General features: G+C 43.2%; 1 protein-coding gene across 1 annotated transcript in view; it reads right to left on the bottom strand.

Moving 5' to 3' along the window:
• Positions 1-18,623, bottom strand: part of LOC124551002 (connectin-like) — a 750,563-nt gene extending 731,940 nt beyond the window's left edge. Inside the window, exon 1 of the mRNA XM_047125840.1 lies at positions 18,406-18,623. The gene's annotated coding sequence lies outside the window, so the exon portion shown is untranslated. The remainder of the gene's footprint in view (positions 1-18,405) is intronic.
• Between the last annotated feature and the right edge of the window lie 335 nt (positions 18,624-18,958).

Raw genomic sequence — 18,958 nt, 5'->3', positions numbered from 1 at the left:
CCTTAATAATCATTTTTCAGCACAACGTACCATGCAACACCATTCCAAGCTTTTCAGAGTGTTTCTGACCACATCGTATATACAAGGCGATTCAGCTCTCCCTACCGCTTTTATTTTATGCGACCAACAATATTACTTCTGGCATCCAAAACACACACGTGTTTTTTTTTTTTTTCTCTTGCAAGCTACACGAAAGCTATTAGTCGTACAGACAAAAACGAGCATGACCTTCTTATATGGATTTTAATTTAGTTAAAATCTGTATTCGGATATGTTTCCGCTAGAAGCCGCAGTTTACGCTATATTCAGGAAATACGTATAAATGTGACGTTCAAAATCACCATTACTCCCACACTCAGCTCCCACCGGTCAGGGTTTCTGGTATGTTGCTAACGGCTCTCTCTTAGCATTACACAAATATTGGGGACTGCACGAATTAGTTCCCATGTTCAACCCCTTTATGGTCTTGATTAACTGGCCTTATTACATCATTATCTTAGTGGACCACTTACAAATTGTAAAATTAACGCCAGTGTAAATTTTACCTGCCAATTCTGCCAATTTTAAAAGCACAATTACGTTGTTGTATTCGTCAATCCTTCTGATTATTACTGTGCTTGTAAGGGTGAATTTGGATCGAATTGTCAACGTAATTAATTTTAGTGTGTAAGTAGGCTGTTTAGGTTTTTATGTTGGTAACGCCACGTAGCGCTCTGTATGAAAATCACTGACTGTGCTGTGTGCAGTTTGTGACTGGTTGGCATTGTTGGAATATTCGCTATTGTAGTGTTGGGCAGTTGGCTGATAACAGCGCGTAGCGTTGCGCAGTTGGAGGTGAGCCGCCATCTCACTTCCCCATATCCACCACTGCTGGCGGCTCACCTACAACTGCGCAACGCTACGCGCTGTTATCAACCAACTGCCCAACACTACAATAGCCAACAACAATGCAAACCAGCCACAGACTGCACACAGCGCAGTCAGTGATTTTCATACAGAGCGCTACGTGGCGTTACCAATATAAAAAACTAAACAGCCTACTTACGGTGGTTTATGAACTTGCTATATTCTGCGCAAGACTCTACGATGGTGATTGTGCACCTGCGCAGTCGCAACAGATGGCTGCTGGCCGTCTCTACAAGGACTACAATGGGTCTGCATCTTTGATGGCCCACGAATACTATTATCTCTACAAGGACTACAGTGGGTCTGCATCTTTGATGGCCCACCAATACCATTATTTCTACAAGGCCTGCAGTGGATCTGCACCTCTCGTGGTCCACCAATACCGTAATCTCTACCAGGACTACAGTGGGTCTGCTCTGTGACGACCTACCTACCAATATTCTTCAAAACTTCGAATGACTCTCCTGTGGGTTTGCTCTGTTGTGGCCCATTACCTGTCTGCATGTCAAGAGTCAGTCAGCACTGTCTTTCCGTTGGAAGGACAACACTACTTCTTCAAGACTGCATGGAAATCCACTACTTCCGTGTGCATTTTCTTTTACTGCTCCGAGTTTGAGAAAAACACTGCAATTTTACTGTGATGAACGATCAGGACTGTCTTTATGGACTGTGAGAAAATTTTTGCTTTTGACCAACATTGTATCGATAAGTGTGTGCATTTGATTTCTTTGGCTGGCCGGAGTGGCCGTGCGGTTCTAGGCGCTACAGTCTGGAGCCGCGTGACCGCTGCGGTCGCAGGTTCGATTCCTGCCTCGGGCATGGATGTGTGTGATGTCCTTAGGTTAGTTAGGTTTAAGTAGTTCTAAGTTCTAGGGGACTGATGACCTTAGAAGTTAAGTCCGATAGTGCTCAGAGCCATTTGAACCATTTTTGATTTCTTTGTTATTGTAATTATGAATTTTTTTTCAAATCTGTATTGGCCACTGCCCAAAACAATTCGTAAAATTTTTTGTGGGGAGCATGGGGGCTATGTAAGTAGGCTGTTTAGTTTTTTATATTGGTAACGCCACGTAGTGCTCTGTATGAAAACCACTGGCTGTGCTGTGTGTTGTATGTGGCTGGTTTGCATTGTTGTTGGCTATTGTGGTGTTGGGCAGTTGGCTGTTAACAGCGCGTAGCGTTGCGCAGTTGGATGTGGGGAGTGAGATGGCGGAGTTGTGATAGCGGATGATCTGGACAGAGACAGTAAATTTGTAAGACTGGATATCATGAACTGATTATATATATAATGACTTTAGAACACTATTAAGGTAAATACATTGTTTGTTCTCTATCAAAATCTTTCATTTGCTAATTATTTAGCTGGCAGTAGTGTCGCTCGCTGTATTGCAGTAGCTTGAGGAACGAAGATTTTTGTGAGGTAAGTGATTTGTGAAAGGTATAGGTTAATGTTAGTCAGGGCCTTTCTTTTGTAGGGATCATTGAAAGTCAGATTTCGTTGCGCTAAAAATATTGTGTCAGTTTAGTGAATGTCTGAGTACGTTCAGTTTTGCTCAGCTGTTTTAAAATCAAATAATGTAAGAGGTTTATCAGCATAGTAATTCATTAAGTTTTCTAAGGGTACGTTTCAAGTGTAACGTTTACAATAGTCGTTTTTCCTTCATTACCGTCACGGACGCGTTTAAATTAAAGATGATAACAAAGTAGCCGATTATGCTGGTGGCGTAATCGCCGAATCAATAGATTCCAAAACAGGTCCAATAGTGGAAATAGTTTATGCTTTTCTGAAATGTGGTAGGAGGTAATGGCATGAAAAACATATTAGAAATACTGGGTGGTGAAGGATGAGTCTGGACGGAGGTGCGTTTGAAGGTCACTTTTGTACGTTTTGTTAAATAAAGAGAAAACCGCAACCCCTCCAGCGAAAACATATCCCAGTGAAAAGCTGAATTGAATTAAATTGCCTACAGGAAAGGTCCCGCTCATTTCTATGTAGCTTGCGAGTAAAGCCCGGGAGACTATAGTATTTTCATTTTAGAATAAGTATAATGTATTGAATAACATTTCACCAGTATTTACGTCATTTTGGGACTAATAATTGTTGCTGTTAGGAGTAGTATGCTTTAAGATTGGTTACGGTCCGATTACGGAACGATGACGTTCCGATCAGGTCGCGATACGGACAGTCATTGCAACTGGACAAAAGGTGTGTCCTGCTAATTATGTCTCTCACTTGTTTGTGCAGAATTTCTGGTTCACCATCATCATCAGTCATGACACCTCACAGACAATTAAGTAAAAACTCACTACATAAGTTGCTGCGAACACGTTTAATGCTCGGATTGTCTAGACGATCACATCAGAGCGCTCTGAACACTACTGAACACTTGTTTGGTGTTGGAGAATGCGTGACATAGATGCTAAAAACAAGCTTAAACTAGACTGCCATCGTTGGTAAGTCCACCTCTAAATCCACGTGGAAAGAGCAGGCCATTAATGCTATTTTCCTTTGAGGAACAGGTCAGGCGTTGAAGTGCTAATGCGTGGATGAAATACTGTTGGCCTAGACTGCGGGGGTAGTTAATAGTGCAATTACGTTCATTCAGAAAACATCAGGAACTAACATCTTTCTTGAAGAGAAGAGGAGTGTGTGTGTGTTTTATTGATTTTTTTTCGATAAGAGAACTACAGATTTCGATAAAACGATCTACTTACATATTTTTTCCTAGTCCTATTAAAATATTAATTTCAATTATAAGGCTACGATATCGAATCTCAGGCAGTCGCTGAATGATGGGAAAAGGGCGAAAGATGCGAAAAAATCCTTTTGTTTATAATTTTTAGAAAAAATTTATTGATATATACCGCAAGGAACGTTCTAGCCCTCACCAAGTTTCGTGTTCCAGAGAACGTATTACTTGTGAGATTAATGTAATCATTGTAGGCGCAATTTTGTAGGAATTGTTAGCATATTTCAGCCCCGTCAGCAACTGTGATAGACTAATATATTGAAGAATCAGCCTCAGTTGCGAAAAATGCTCTTGTCTTTTCCAGGTTCCGGCTAAATTAATCTAGCCTTCTAGGCTTCTGAAGAAAGTTAGATTAATTTGGCTGAACCCTGGTAAAGACCAGAAACTTTTCGCAACTTAGGCTGATTCTTCAAAATATCAATATATTAATTTTGTAGGAAGCACAGCAAACTGTTAGTAAGTTATTTTGTAAGAGGCGTAATGTATTTATAACTGTTGAGAAATATACTGTGCTTAATGGCTCATATCACGGAGTCAAGTGCTGTATTATATCATTTTATGTTCACTAGTTTCGCTTAAGGCGCTGTTTTTAAAACTCTATGATGGGCTACAACAACAATTTCCTCCTCGCAATTCAATTTCCAAATGTTTTGTGAGCTTCACAGGGAGCCATAGAACAAACTTTTTATGCAATGCGATGCTAAAATACAAGGCACCAGTCCATATTTTTATACTGACAATTTATTTTTTTCAATTGTGGGGTGCTTACTGTCGTGATTCACATGTATAAAACTGTAGTCGGAAATACGCTAAATTTGTACAGTAGTGCTCAGAATTGAGGCAAAACTTGGTTAATTTCAAATAAATTCAATCTTCACTTTAAGAAAAGCACTGCAACCTGTCCACAACATTTTTGAAGATATATAATGCATAGTTATTGGGAACGAGTGACTGGAAAGAGCCCGACGTATGAGAATTTGAGATTTAGGCGAATTGTTCGTATAACTGTAAAAACAATACTTAAGTACGTTTTATCGCAGTAATTTTTTTTCGATAGTGCGCGAAAATCAGTTTTTGATCTCTCAGTACTCACGCACGGAGCCCGGCTGGAAGTTTTCAGCGCCCTGTGACGCCGAGTGACGGTAGGATTAGCGAGATGGACAGTGGACGCAATTTCAGCACGCCGGTTCCTCTAGCGATCGCGCTGCGGCGTGAGAACTTGCCGCTTACCCACTGCGCTGCCTCCGCTAGCGACGCCTGCCGCGCGACTGACGGCAACCCGCCGCTCACCACCAGCGAGCGCGGCGCTGCTTACACAACCACCCGCGCGAGGCGCCACTTGCGCTGTTCCCCGCGCAAGAAAGAAGAGAAAAAATTAAAATGCATAATCCTTTCTCACGGGACAGCGCTACTGTAATGGCCATAAATGCTGATCCCGGCTTGTCTCCTATCTAATCCGTCATCCGGATGTGTTGACATTTTGAATTACAGACTTTAAAAAACAAATAAAAGGTGTAAGAATGTATATGGTCCTTCGCGGACAGCAGGTACGTAGAAACAGAGTGAAGTGATATTGTGAATGTGTACCACACAATGGCGCGAACCATCTCTTTACTTTATGGCAACGTTCAAATAATGTGGCATTGTCTGTGTGAGACCTTAAAATCGTTCCTGCGCGTCAGTGCCCTCATAAGGCTAGTAGTATAAGTCGTAGTAGAAGTAACAGAGTCCTGGCCATTGAGATTGTAACACAAGGAGGTTAGCTAACTAACGGAATTTTACATATTGCGGCCTCTAAAACATGAAATCTAGGGCTCGAATCCTGACCGGGTCGGTTTTATCTGCTCTGGGACAGTGTTACTGTGGTGTCCTTAGCTTCATTTCATCATCATGGGTGCACAAGTCGCCGGAGTACTGTCAAACGTAAAGATTTGAACTGGGAAGCCGAATCATCCCAGATGGGGTCTCCAGACCAATAATAGCATCAAATTATTTCATTTACCTATAACTGCGCAACTTAATGTCAAAAATACATGACCGAATTGTAGGTCATTGGGGTTTGGTTCAAATGGTTCTGAGCACTATGGGACTTAACATCTAAGGTCGTCAGTCCCCTAGAGCTTAGAACTACTTAAACCTAACTAACCTAAGGACATCACACACATCCATGTCAGAGGTAGGATTCGAACCTGCGACCGTAGCAGTCGCGCGGTTCCAGACTGGAGCGCCTAGAACCGCTCGGCCACATCGGCCGGCCATTGGGGTTTATTGGTGCGAAATTCAGCACACAGAACTGAGTACTCCGGCAGCAGCAACGGGTTTAACAAGCCTTTGCATAAATTGAAACTGAGCTTGGATGATAGTGGTTCGTCATTCCATGCAACTTCAGCCCCAAGCCGGAATTCATCGATCATGGGCCGGTCGCAGTGGCCGAGCGGTTCTAGGTGCTACAGTCTGCAACCACGCGACCGCTACGGTCGCAGGTTCGAATCCTGCCTCGGGCATGGATGTGTGTGATGTCCTTAGGTTCGTTAGGTTTAAGTAGTTCTAAGTTCTAGGGGACTGATGACCTCGGATGTTAAGTCCCATAGTGCTCAGAGTCATTTGAACCAATTCTTTCATCAGTCATGGTGGCTGGCGAGTGGTGGTGTGCTGGTCTCTCAACAGTGCACGAACAGGTGTTTTCTCTGGGTGAGAGATCTGAACTAAATTCTGGGCAGGGCAAACAGTCGAACACCTCTGTATCAGGATAGGTCAGATCAGTAATGGGCTATATATGAAATGGGCAAATTATGACACATCTACCGTTGCAAGCACTTCACAAGTTTAACACTGCTGTCCAAATCACCTGCTATGCGAAACAAACATTGTCATGCTGTTCACTCGAAGACAACCCATACCATCGAGCTAGGTGCCAGTCTCGTTTGGTGAAAACGATGCAAACTGGCAACATGTGTCGTCTTTTGAGCTTCCACACAAGGGTAAGTGCACAATAACGTTGTTCATAGAACCAGTACAGCGTGGGTCCTGTGTAAATTGTGGTCGTTGGACACATCACTACCGCCACATATCTCTCCACTCCTATGGTCAAGGAACAATGGTCACCGTGTTGACAATCCGTGATGATCCAAAAGTCGTCTCACCCATCGCGTGGACACTTGCCTTGCTGAAAATCAGCCCATTTCCCGACTCGAAATACGTGACTGGGCTGTCCTCTCAGTGCTAATCACAATCGGCCTCTCAGACGTTGCTTGTGTTCAGAAAGACTACCATGAACCCATGGACCAATTTCTGAATGCGAATCTTCTTCACAATCTTTTCTTATACACAGAATGTGGATGGCGTTGCTCCTACGTATTTCATTTGTGCACGTTGGGATGGTGCGCCATTGAAGCAAGGAGTGCTCTTTATAACAATTAGACATTTGCGGACCAGTTTCACAAGTATAAGGAGCATACAGCACTGCAGTTTAGGAACAGAAAACGTACTTACACCTATAGTCATTCACGTACTTATAGTTCTAGTTAGGTACGGATGTGATTGGTAGTATAACAGCAACCATTCCGGCAGTTACGTAAAGAAATTCACGGAAACGGCAGAACACTTAAATCGCAATCGCCGCATGGAGATTTGATTCCTATCGTTTTCAGAAAACGCAAAGGCATAATATTCTACGACTGCAATAACAATGAATAACAAAAAAATGGTTCAAATGGCTCTGAGCACTATGGGACTCAACTGCTGAGGTCATTAGTCCCCTAGAACTTAGAACTAGTGAAACCTAACTAACCTAAGGACATCACAAACATCCATGCCCGAGGCAGGATTCGAACCTGCGACCGTAGCGGTCTTGCGGTTCCAGACTGTAGCGCCTTTAACCGCACGGCCACTTCGGCCGGCTAATGAATAACAACCGGAATCGGTCGGCTCATACAACTACTTGGGTACTACAGTAGGTTGGGATAAAAAATCTAACGATGACATAGAGCTATTTACAGGTAAGACATGTGGCATATTCCGATTCTATCGTAGAAAACTGCGAAAATTGAAGGAGACTGCTTAGTAAAAACTTGATCACGTGTACGGGATAAATACCAGATAGTGTGCCGGCCGGAGTGGCCGAGCGGTTCTAGTCTGGACTACGGTCGCAGGTTCGAATCCTGCCTCGGGCATGGATGTGTGTGATGTCCTTAGGTTGGTTAGGTTTAAGTAGTTCTAAGTTCTAGGGGACTGATGACCTCCGCTTTTAAGTCGCGCAGTGCTCGGAGCCATTGGAACCAGATAATGTTTGTATAACCATCCTTGTAATAAATGGTTACAAGGACTTGGACTGTTCAGTATTAAATGAAAATTAAAACTAATGCAGCTGTCACTTAAGTTTCAAAAGGCACTCCTGCAGATATTTTAATTTTCATTTTAATGTTCATTTCATACCAGCCATGTCCAAGAACGGTTATCGTACTTTTACAAGGAAGGGCTGCACGAATGATGACAGGTCTGTTGGATACAGAAGTGAGCACCACGGACTTTCTGAAGAGCGTGTTCTAGTCGGGGCTCATGTTGGAGTGGTTGAATGGTCCTCGGTGTACCGTAGGACGTTGGAGCTGACAAGTGTCCAAAGTGACTTCAAAACTCTCAGTTCCTTCCTGTTTTCAAGAAGCAATGTCAGACAGTTGCAATTAACGATGAGTCTGTATCGCTCACTCCAGTCTCTTGTAGAATAAAGCAACACGTGTTCTGTTTCATTTTCTGGATCTTTCTCGACTGCGAAATTTCCCTTTCCAGGAATCAATAGTTATCTATTGGCGTTGTGAAACTCAGGTCGCTCTATTCGACAAAGAGACCCAGAAGCTTGTGACTAAGTTAACGTCATATTCCTTGGCTTTCAGAATTCGTTACACACATTTCCGAACTGTCTCGTAACAAAAAATAAAACTTCAGTACAGGAGTCCCGGCGGAGATTCGAGTCCTCCCTCGGGCAAGGGTGTGTGTGTGTGTGTTTGTCCTTAGGATAATTTAGGTTAAGTGGTGTGTAAGCTTAGGGATTGATGGCTTTAGCTGTTAAGTCCCATAAGATTTCACACACATTTGAACATCAGTACAGGACCGGATATTATGACTGGTTTAAAATTAATGTAACCAATAGATACAAGACAACTGTCTTACCGGGCGGAAGTAGTCTGAACCTAAACGGGCTTTGATCACAAGGTATACAAATTATGCGGTGCATAATGGCGGAAGGTTGGTGATGCAATTCGACGATCATGCTGTAGTACACAAAAAATTCGCAACTTCAGAAAGTTGTAGCGAAATGCAAGAGAGAATCAGTGCTCCGATGCTTGGCGCTGGGACGTACATTACACCCTCGTCAAATGTAACGTACTCGCCGTAAAAAGGTGAAGGCATCGGTTACTGTCGCATTATAAGATTGTTGAGCCATCACAAGCAAAAGTAAAAAGCGCTAAATATTTAGAAGCGACATGAACGGGATCGACCAGCTAGTAACTAGTTGTAGAAAAACAAGATTCCTGGTTGCGATTCGTCGCAAGAATTGTAAGGATATACAGGATGGGTCAGTTGCTCCTACCGCTTTCCTTTAATGCAGCCTGCAATGTTACAACTGGCCTTCATATTCTCCCGCTCGCTACACACAAACTATTAGTGCTACAGAAAAAATGAATAGGACTTTTTGTGACGTTCAATATAGTTACATTTTGTCAGAAGATGAGTTTTCACTGGAGCCCTCTGTTTTCGAGTTACTTAAAAAAAAGTAAATAATTGACCTTCAAACGCACCTTCATCCAACACTCATCCTTCAGCAGTCCGGAATTCTAGTATGTTGTTCGTGACACTCTCTCCTACCACCGTTCAAAAATTTCCGACTACGTGAACTGTTCCCGACATTCGACCTTTTCGGTGTCCATTGACTGAACTATTACGCCACCAGCATAGTCGTCTACATCGTCAACATTATTAATCTAAACATGTCCGTGAGGATAATGAAGAAAGAGCAACTTTTGTAAGCGTCACGCCAAAACGAGTTATGTTGTCAATTAAATCCAAAGTTAACCATTATAAGAGCAATAGTTTCACAGTCAGAAATCGTGACGAATACAAAGATGGAATTGTATATTTTATGCTGTTAAAATTCTCAAAATTGTGAAATAAAATTTACACTAACGTCACTTCTACCATTTCTATGTGGTTGACTACGCTGGTGGTGCAGTAAGGTCAGTCAGAGAAGACTAAATAGTATCGAACGTGGGAAGCAATTGATGCAGTCGCAAATACTTATTCAAAGAGAGTGCCATGAACAACATACTAGAAATGCTGGCCACTGGGGGTTGCGTATGGCAGTGGGTGAGCATTTGAATGTCATTTTTGCTAGTTTCTCTTGGATAACTCGGAAACTACGGCCCTTAGCGAAAACACACCGCAGTACAAATTATAATTACATGAAATTCCCTACAAAAAGGGCTTGTTCACTTTTTACATAGTACTGATAATTTGGGCTTAGCGGGTGAGAGAATATGAAAATCTCGAATGTAGTTTATGAAGGTCAGTTATAATACTGCGGTTCACATAAAACGAGAGCGGTAGGGGCAGCTGAATAATATTGTATACAGCACGATAAAAGTGGCGGCTCACAGAACCGTTGTTCATCCGAATGTTCAGCATTGTTATCCACTGTGTGATCCTCACGAGAAAGGATTAACAGATATACATAACATGAATAGAGCTGAAAGATGAAGCCATTGGCTCAAGAGAAGATTTCGTGGCGGGCCACATCAAACTCATAAAAAGTACTGTAGCTGTAAGAACTACCAGCATCCTATTAAAGAGACGTTGATTACGTTGAGAAGGGAAGATGAAGAGATAGCGAGGGGAGAGGAGATGAGCACAGATAAGGGAGAAATAGGGGAGAGACAGAGGAAGGAAAGAGGGAGAGATGGACAGGGGCAGGCAGAGGAAGATGAAGGTAGAAAGAGTGTAGCAGAGGAGGTCGACAGACAGAGGGACACGAGAAAATAGACAGAGAATGGCATGACGTGAAGATGGACAGTGTGAGGGGGGAGGGACATAGAAAGGGGAAGGAGGACAAGAGAGGGGCCAGATGGAGATGAACAGAGAGGCAAGGTGAAGGTGGGCAGTGGGATCAGGAGAAGACTGACAGAGTGAGGGGGAAGAGGATGAGGAGGAGGTGATTGACACAAACTCAATAACGTCTCTAGACCCACTTACCGCGCAGCAAATAACTGCTGGAATTTATTTCGAATTAAGTTTTAATTCCTGTGTCCAGTATTCTTTTGTTTGTCTTAGTAGAGGGTCAAAAGGAACACAATGAACTATTCCATCTCCATGTGAAGAAACACGTCTTCCTGAGTACTGAAATGAAAATATCGCTGACGATGATATACACGGAATTCGCAACGCTAGATTATTGCAGCGAATTCGTGAAGACGTACAGACGATCATCAAGTGGTCAACATGAACCAAAGTACGGTATTGCACATTAACTGCCATAAAGTACAATTACTGTATAGGAAATGTAGTTGCGAGTATGAAACTCCTTCGGCTTTATATTGGAATGCCGCCAACGAAAATTTGGGACAGATCAGGGCACTCCGTCTTCAGGGCACAAGTGGCCCATCGGGACCATCCGACCGCCGTATCATCCTGGGCTGAGGATGCAGATAGGAGGGGTGTCGGGTCAGCACACCACTCTCCCGGTCGTTATGATGGTTTTCTTTGACCGGAGCCGCTACTATTCGGTCGAGTAGCTCCTCAATTGGCATCACGAGGTTGAGTGCGCCCCGAAAAATGACAACAGCGCATGGCGGCCTGGATGGTCACCCATCCAAACGCCGGCCACTCCCGACAGCGCCCGACAGGGCCCGAACCCGGATTTTTCGCTTTATGCGACCGGTCTCCTTAACCGCTTCGGCCATCAGAGCAAGAATCACTGCCGGATCGAAACTTCCATAAGTCGCCATCCATGTGTCGCAACCTACACTCATACGTTATATATAATCTCTTATGGGAAGAAAATATTTACTGAGAGCAGAGGGTCTGATATTGGAGAAGTAATGCGAGACAACAGGGCCTGTGTTGTAAGGAGTACGATGCAACGTTTCTCTAGGTATGAATGCATGGAAGTTTATATCTGCCCATGAGTCGTGCTCAGGTAGCTTAATGGTAAAACGGCCGCTCGCGACCGAGTTCGAGTACCGGCTCGGCAGAAATTTTCGCTGTCGTCATTACAATATACAGCCAAATGTGGTTCGTATTCGCGAGTGCGAATACATTTCCTGTAATGTTGATGGCTGTTGTCGCTGCGGTACCTGTTCCTTTGGACATGCATGCATGTCTGAAGAAACATTGAATTGAACGTTTTAATGAAAGAAGTACTGCTATTTCGCCATTATTTTATGTTTACACGAAAGTCACTGGGAGTAATCACATCAATAAAATGTCTACGACGATGTGTATTGAGCGACTTAAAAGTCGATCAATCGCAAAAAGCTGCAAGACGGCAAGTCAATAAACTGAGGACCATTCGAAGTACTCTAAGGCAATGCAGTCCACTCACAACTGAAGTAGCTTACAAAACTCTCGTGAGTCTGGCGTCAAGCGTCTGGTTGATGCTCATCCAATGTCAGCTGCAGACACTGCAAAAGAGGGGTTCTGCATCATGTTAAAAAGCTGAACGTTATATTATGTCCTCCTATATACAAGTGGCTTCACTAAGTACTGCAGAACGTATATATATATATATATATATATATATATATATTTGTGAAAGCAGGTTGGCTTTAATCAGATTCCCAATACACCACATTATCCGTACTCTGTTGACTGAAAGACCCTATTTTTCAACATTATCGAAGTTCAGTGCGACGACCTTATTGGGAGGTCCTGTGTATCCGCATGCCTCTCTACCGGAGCCGCTACTATTCGGTCGAGTGCCAATGTCTTGCTGCATCAATGACCTCCCCGTCGTCATCCACGCACAGCTCCCTACAGAGTGCATCCTTCATCGCGCCAAACAGATAAAATTCGGAGGGTGTGAGATCCGGGCTACAGGGTGGATCAGGAAGAACGTAGCAATGAAGTTTTTTGAGCTCCTTTCGGGTGCGCAGACTTGCGTGAGGCCTTGCGTTGTCTTGGAGAAACAAAAGTTCCTTTCCATTTTTTTGGTGAGATACACACTAAAGTCGTTTCGTCAGTTACCTGAAGGTAGAGCAGTACAGAGTTGATCGTTGGACCCAGAGGGACACCACCAAACACAATGACCCTTTCAGGGTCCCACAAGTCCGTCATCATCACTTTACCGGCTGAGGGTGCAGATTTTTTCTTCGGAGAGATGGCGTGGCATCACACCACGGACTACAGTTCTGTTTCCGGTTCGAAGTGATGAAACCATGATTCATCGACTGTGGCAATGTTTGAGAAAAACTGTTACTCTCAGTCTTATAGCACTGAGCAATTTCGCATGGTCCTTCGTCGCTCTTTATGGCCTGTTAGGCGGCGAGGAATCCAGAGGGCACACAACTTTGAGAACCCCAAATGGTGGAAGTGTGTGTCAGTAGTAACAGCAGAGACGTCCAGTTGTGCAGCGAGATGTTTAATTGTGACTCTCCGATCACCTCTAGTGAGAGTGTCCGCACGTTCCAGCACTGCAGGAGAGACAACTGTGTGCCGGCAGCTGGCACGCAGGAGATCGGACAGGTTTGCCCGACCTTGTTACGAAGATGACAGGCACCTCACCGGACGACTAGTCGTGCTTTTGTTCGCTGCCAGGTCTCTCTAGACTCTTCGAAAACGAGCGTAAATATCTGCGATGCTTCCGCCAAAATGAACGCAGTGACAGGCCTCTGCTTGGAACGCACCGAAATTTTGAAGGCTGCGTATAGCACCGCCACCGAACGAAACTTCATGAAACTATAGGGGCAGAAGCGGGAATATACCACGATGTCCCAACCTAAATGGGCCCAAAAAAATGTATTGCGTAAAAGTCGCGTAACTGCAAGTGGGGTGCTGAAATTTGTTGTGTGATGTTCACTGCGACTGTGGAGGGATGTTCTAAAAAAGATTCACTATTAGGGATCGCAATGTTGTTCGTGTGGATTTCCAAGGGCATCCGATGTGCTTTAAAAATACGGGTTGAAGTTGACGGATAAACTATAGCCTGCCGGAGTGGCCGAGCGGTTCTAGACGCTACAGTCTGGAACCGCGCGACCACTACGGCCGCAGGTTCGAATCCTGCCTCGGGCATCGATGTGTGTGATGTCCTTACGTTAGTTAGGTTTAAGTAGTTCTAAGTTCAAAGTTAAGTCCCATAGTGCTCAGAGCCATTTGAACCATTTTTTGATAAACTATATTCTAACTTAGCATAGCAACGATGTCATTCATTTCACCACCTTTCTGGTTATCGAGCAATCGAAATACCGACAGGACTTTTTTGATCCTTCTAATGATTCACTAAAACATGTGTCAATTAATAGCTACCTTTAAGTCAGAGGTCGATAAGCAAGATGCCAAATTTACGTAGCTTTATTTTCAATAAAACTATTTCAGTATGGTCAATACTACTGCAGATTTGCTTTCGCTCATATTTACACATCACGCGATGTTTACACGTGAAAGTAAAGAATTAGTATAGGGGCCCGGTGAAAAAGCGAAATTTTTTAGTTAGGTCACTAAAAAGAAAGAAAGAAAAAGAATGGAAAGAGATAGGATGAGTTAGTGAAGCAATTCATGGATTTGAGCGCATAAAGAAGTATAAATGCCGTACAGAGCCTATTACTACCGTTGAAAGTTATAGCGAACTAACGCTCGCTACGTAATACCAGATGTGGTAGACGACTGATTTTTATTTTCAGGTATTGGCTTCGAAACACCGCAGCCGTTTCTGTAAATATCGCTGAAGAGGAAAAACAGCAACCGTTTTCACTATTTTTGTAACGATGTTTTTATTTCTCAAACCTGACGTTTTCAAATAACGAAGCACGCTATCCGGAAACACTCACTAGAAATTTACTTTTCATGATCACAATATAAGGAACCAGATAAATAACTGGTTTAATTTGTCGAACGAACGGCTTCAGATCGAAGAATGCTACGTTATCGGGACGAAACGTTATATATGGGCTGAGGATGACATGACTGTCGGTCGGTACCGTTGGCTTCTCGAGACCTGGTTGTGTGTATATATATATATATATATATATATATATATATATATATATATATATATATATATATATATGTGTGTGTGTGTGTGTGTGTGTATGTGTGTGTGTATGTGTGTGTGTGTGCATGTCTTCATCTTAAACTCTGCTACCGACCGACCGCTGTGTCATCCTCCTCCGCCTATTAGCAGATATGGAGGGGCATGTGGTCAGCACACCTCCCTGTCGACCGCCGTCACTTTCCGTGATAGGAGCCGCAACTCCTTTCTCAAGTAGTTCCTCAATTGTCCTCACAAGCACTGAGTGCAACCCCTTCGCCCTTTCCAACAACGCTCGCAGCTCTAAACTGTATCCCATCCAAATGTTAGCCAAGACCGAGAGCGCTTAATTTCGACTGTATGATGAGAACCAACGACGCCAGTGTGGCAAGCCGCCGGCCGTCGTAGCCGAGCGATTCTAGGCGCTTCAGTCTGGTACCGCGCGACCGCGACGGTCGCAGGTTCGAATCCTGCCTTGGGCATGGATGTGTGTGGTGTCCTTAGGTTAGTTAGGTTTAAGTAGTTCTAAGTTCTAGGGGACTGATAACCTCAGATGGTAAGTTCCATAGTGCTCAGAGCCATTTGAACCATTTTTTCCCGTTGGCAGTCTTTTATATATAGTTTTTGTTTAGGGCAAATGCAGCTTAGGTAATCAATGTTTCAGAAAGAAACCGCTTTCAGCTGTGTATACTTTTATATATAGGACGACGACCGATTTCGTGACAGCAAACCACATCTTCAGGTGTACATAGTTTTCTAAACTATCGGACTTTCAACGTTACTAGTTGAGTCTTCTTAAGCGTTCTTGTGTAGTTTAATTTTAACGTTGATCAGTTTTCACCTCGTAAGTTTGATCTGTGACGCCCTGCTTGTTGCTGGTAACAGCATTTTGTTGGGATGGTACGTAAGTTCGAAGGGTTTCCCGTAAGAATAATAAAAACGACAGATACACATAACAAAGACTTTTGTCGTTAATAATATATGCTCCTTTTCTATTTACAGTCGTGTGGGGTAACTTTAGATTCCACGACTGTAGAGATCACTTGGATTTGAGACGAGGAATTCGTCGAGATATGTTCGGAGCGTATTTTCATCCGGAAACGAAGGTCCTTCAAGGTTCTTCGATAGAGAGTGGAAAAGGTGAAAATCTGAGGTTGTAAGATCAGACGAATAAGGTAGTTGACCTCTCAACCAAAGTCCCCTCTTATGTTAGTCTGGCAGAACCCGGGCTTGCGTTATCGTGGAGTAGCGTTCTTCCTTGTCGTTGTTCTTAGATTCCGTCTGCAAGATGTTTCAGCTGTTGGTAATAAATGTCAGAAGTAATGGTTGCATCTCAGGGAAGCAAATCGTAGTACACACCGTCGCTGTTCCACCAGATGCATGACATTACCTTTTTTTGATGCGCACATTTCTTTGTATGGGGAGTTGCTACTTGGTTTGGGCTCAACTTGGGCTCAATAATTCCTTTTTTTTTGTTTTTTCCTTCTACAGATACCCTTTCTCGTCATTAGTAACGACACAAGCCGATTTATGACGGGCAAACAGAGATGCAGATATGGCCAGCCGCTCGTTTTTGTGATTTTTGGCTTAGAGCATGCGGTACCTGTACACCAGATTTTTGAACCTTTTCCATTGCTTGAAAAGGGTGCACGATGGTGGAATGGTCACAGTCCAACACATTTAAGTTCTCGAGTACACTGAGGTGAATCGTTGTGCATTAACGCGTTTACAGGATCTTCATCAAAATCCGCTGGTCTTCCTGAACGTGTCTTCCTGAATGAGTCACTAATGTCAAAGCGCTCGTTTTTAAAAAGAGAAAAACATTTTCTTTTCGTACTCTGTCCAGTGGCATTATCCCCAAACACGGTGCCAGTGTTTCTGGCTGCATCCGCTGCTGTCACACCTCTACTGAACTTAAACAAGAAAATGTCGGAAATGTTCCTACTTCTCCACTTGGCACTCCATTTTCTTGCGTCCACATCTCTAGTCACAATGCCGAAACAACAAAAGAACAATATGTAAGCTAAAAAAGGAAACAGTGAACTACAAATAAAAAGTGATAATAGATAAATAAATCCATAGCAAACGGAATACCAACAAGCAAAACAAAACACTACGAATTTATGCGCCAACCTAGTATTTTGTGAAGGTTGAGCCCCCACCTTTCAGTATCCTGGACTTAAAGTGTTACTGATATGTGAGTATTTCATACTCGTTGTCAAATACTGCTGAGTTAATTAGGATAGGAATGGTTTCTTTTTATCATTATGTCGATCGCATGTTTCTTATCCTGTAGGTGTTAACCTGATGATGTGATCTGATATCACGAAACGTCATATACGCCTGAACGCGGATTATTTCTGAAAGAATTTTTACATATTTCGCAAAATTTAACTTTTTATGTCCTACACTTTTAGAAATGGAACATCCCTTATAGACTGCCCTTTCTATCTCTCACCTTTTTTTAATGACGCTGCCGCCATTTGATCGTTATAATTTTTATTTTATTGTTATACGATTCAGGTTTCGGCCTTTAGCGTTTTTCAAGTACAAAAAGATGTTTATATGAACTTGGAAATGATATGAGGCCGAAACCTAGATCGCATAACAATGAAATAAAAATTATTACAATCAAATGGCGGCAACATTACTGAAAAAATTCACCATCACTGTGGCTCCAGCAAAAATCAAAATTATCACCATTTTCTCTATACTCTTCGTGCATTGGGAAATGGTTCGTCGTTCAGCAATCGAATGCAGTTTCATAGGGGCTTCTTCACATCGCAATCAAGATAAATTTGTGTCGAATGTCTTAAGATATTACATATTTCACACAAAAATTTTCTGGAAAAATGGCAGAAATTAATGACACTATAACCGTATGTGAAACGTCAGTGTTATTCATTGACGGCAGTTGTACGGTATGACGCGGCACCGCATTCAGAAAATTTTCATCATAAATTAATAGGAGTTTCAAGGACACTGTGGTCTCACCGACAGACGACCAGTTTTTGTTTGCCTGGCCAATATATACGCAAAGAAATCAAATAACAAGAGGAATAAAGTGAACACACGGTAGTTACAACTTTAAATCACAATTTTCGGTAAAATATCTACAATAAGCAACAGAAGAGTGATAGTTATCCAAGCAATTGACGCAAAGAACACGAAAATCTGAAGAAAAAATTCGTGACTTGAAAATGCGCTTATCATTCGTGAGTGAAATTATAGTGCGACCTTCAGCATGTGATCAGGTGAGAGAAAACGCAGACGCCATAGAAGAAAACTCGAATAACTATACGTAATCACTAATGTATGAAAACAACTGGACGTGAAGTGATTTAAAATCTACAAATTTCTCGTATCAACGTAAAATTGTATCAGTCCCGATTCCACTGAAGATGCCTTAAAGTGGATAGGCGAAACCCGTCTGCAATGAATAAAATACATGGCAGCAAGAAGATTGCTTTTGATTACGGAAGATACTGAGAGCTGTATTTGTTAATAGTGTTCACTCACCTGGCCGATGACGGCGACCTGTTACCAGAGAGTCTCGCGCTTGTCAAAGGAGGACAGCACCTAGTAACCGGGCGACTGAGACCTGCTCCTACACCTGCGAAGCAACTGCTCGTCGACGGATCGCTTCGTCGTCCCGTCAGCGAGGACCGCGGAGCGTGGTGTTGTGACCGGCGGACACAGTGGACGCTATTAACGAGCCCGCCCCGGGTTGACTTCACGGGACGGAGTCTCGCGCGCTACTGGCGAACCGCCGCCGTCCATCCGCATCCGCCGCCAGAGCGGGCTGCTGTCGCCAGCGGCAGTTGCCGCACCCGCCGTCAGAGGCGCTGCCTCTGCTCACGCTGCGACTATTCTGGAAATGTTCTTCTAAGGCATTAACAAATAGCGGATAAAGATTGCATTATCTTCGTACCAGGCAGCGCACAGATGTGGCATCTAGTGGTTCGAAATGATACCTTTCCCGTTGTCGTCTGCTGGCACGTAATACCTTGCACGAAAAACGAATATGTGATGCCTTGGGTTTGGCTCTCATAATTAAAGTAATTGGTATAAT

The sequence above is a fragment of the Schistocerca americana genome, chromosome 9, assembly GCF_021461395.2.
Source record: "Schistocerca americana isolate TAMUIC-IGC-003095 chromosome 9, iqSchAmer2.1, whole genome shotgun sequence".
Taxonomy (NCBI): domain Eukaryota; kingdom Metazoa; phylum Arthropoda; class Insecta; order Orthoptera; family Acrididae; genus Schistocerca; species Schistocerca americana.
Note: the sequence above shows the minus strand (reverse complement) of the source record. Positions and strands in the feature narration are given on the sequence as shown.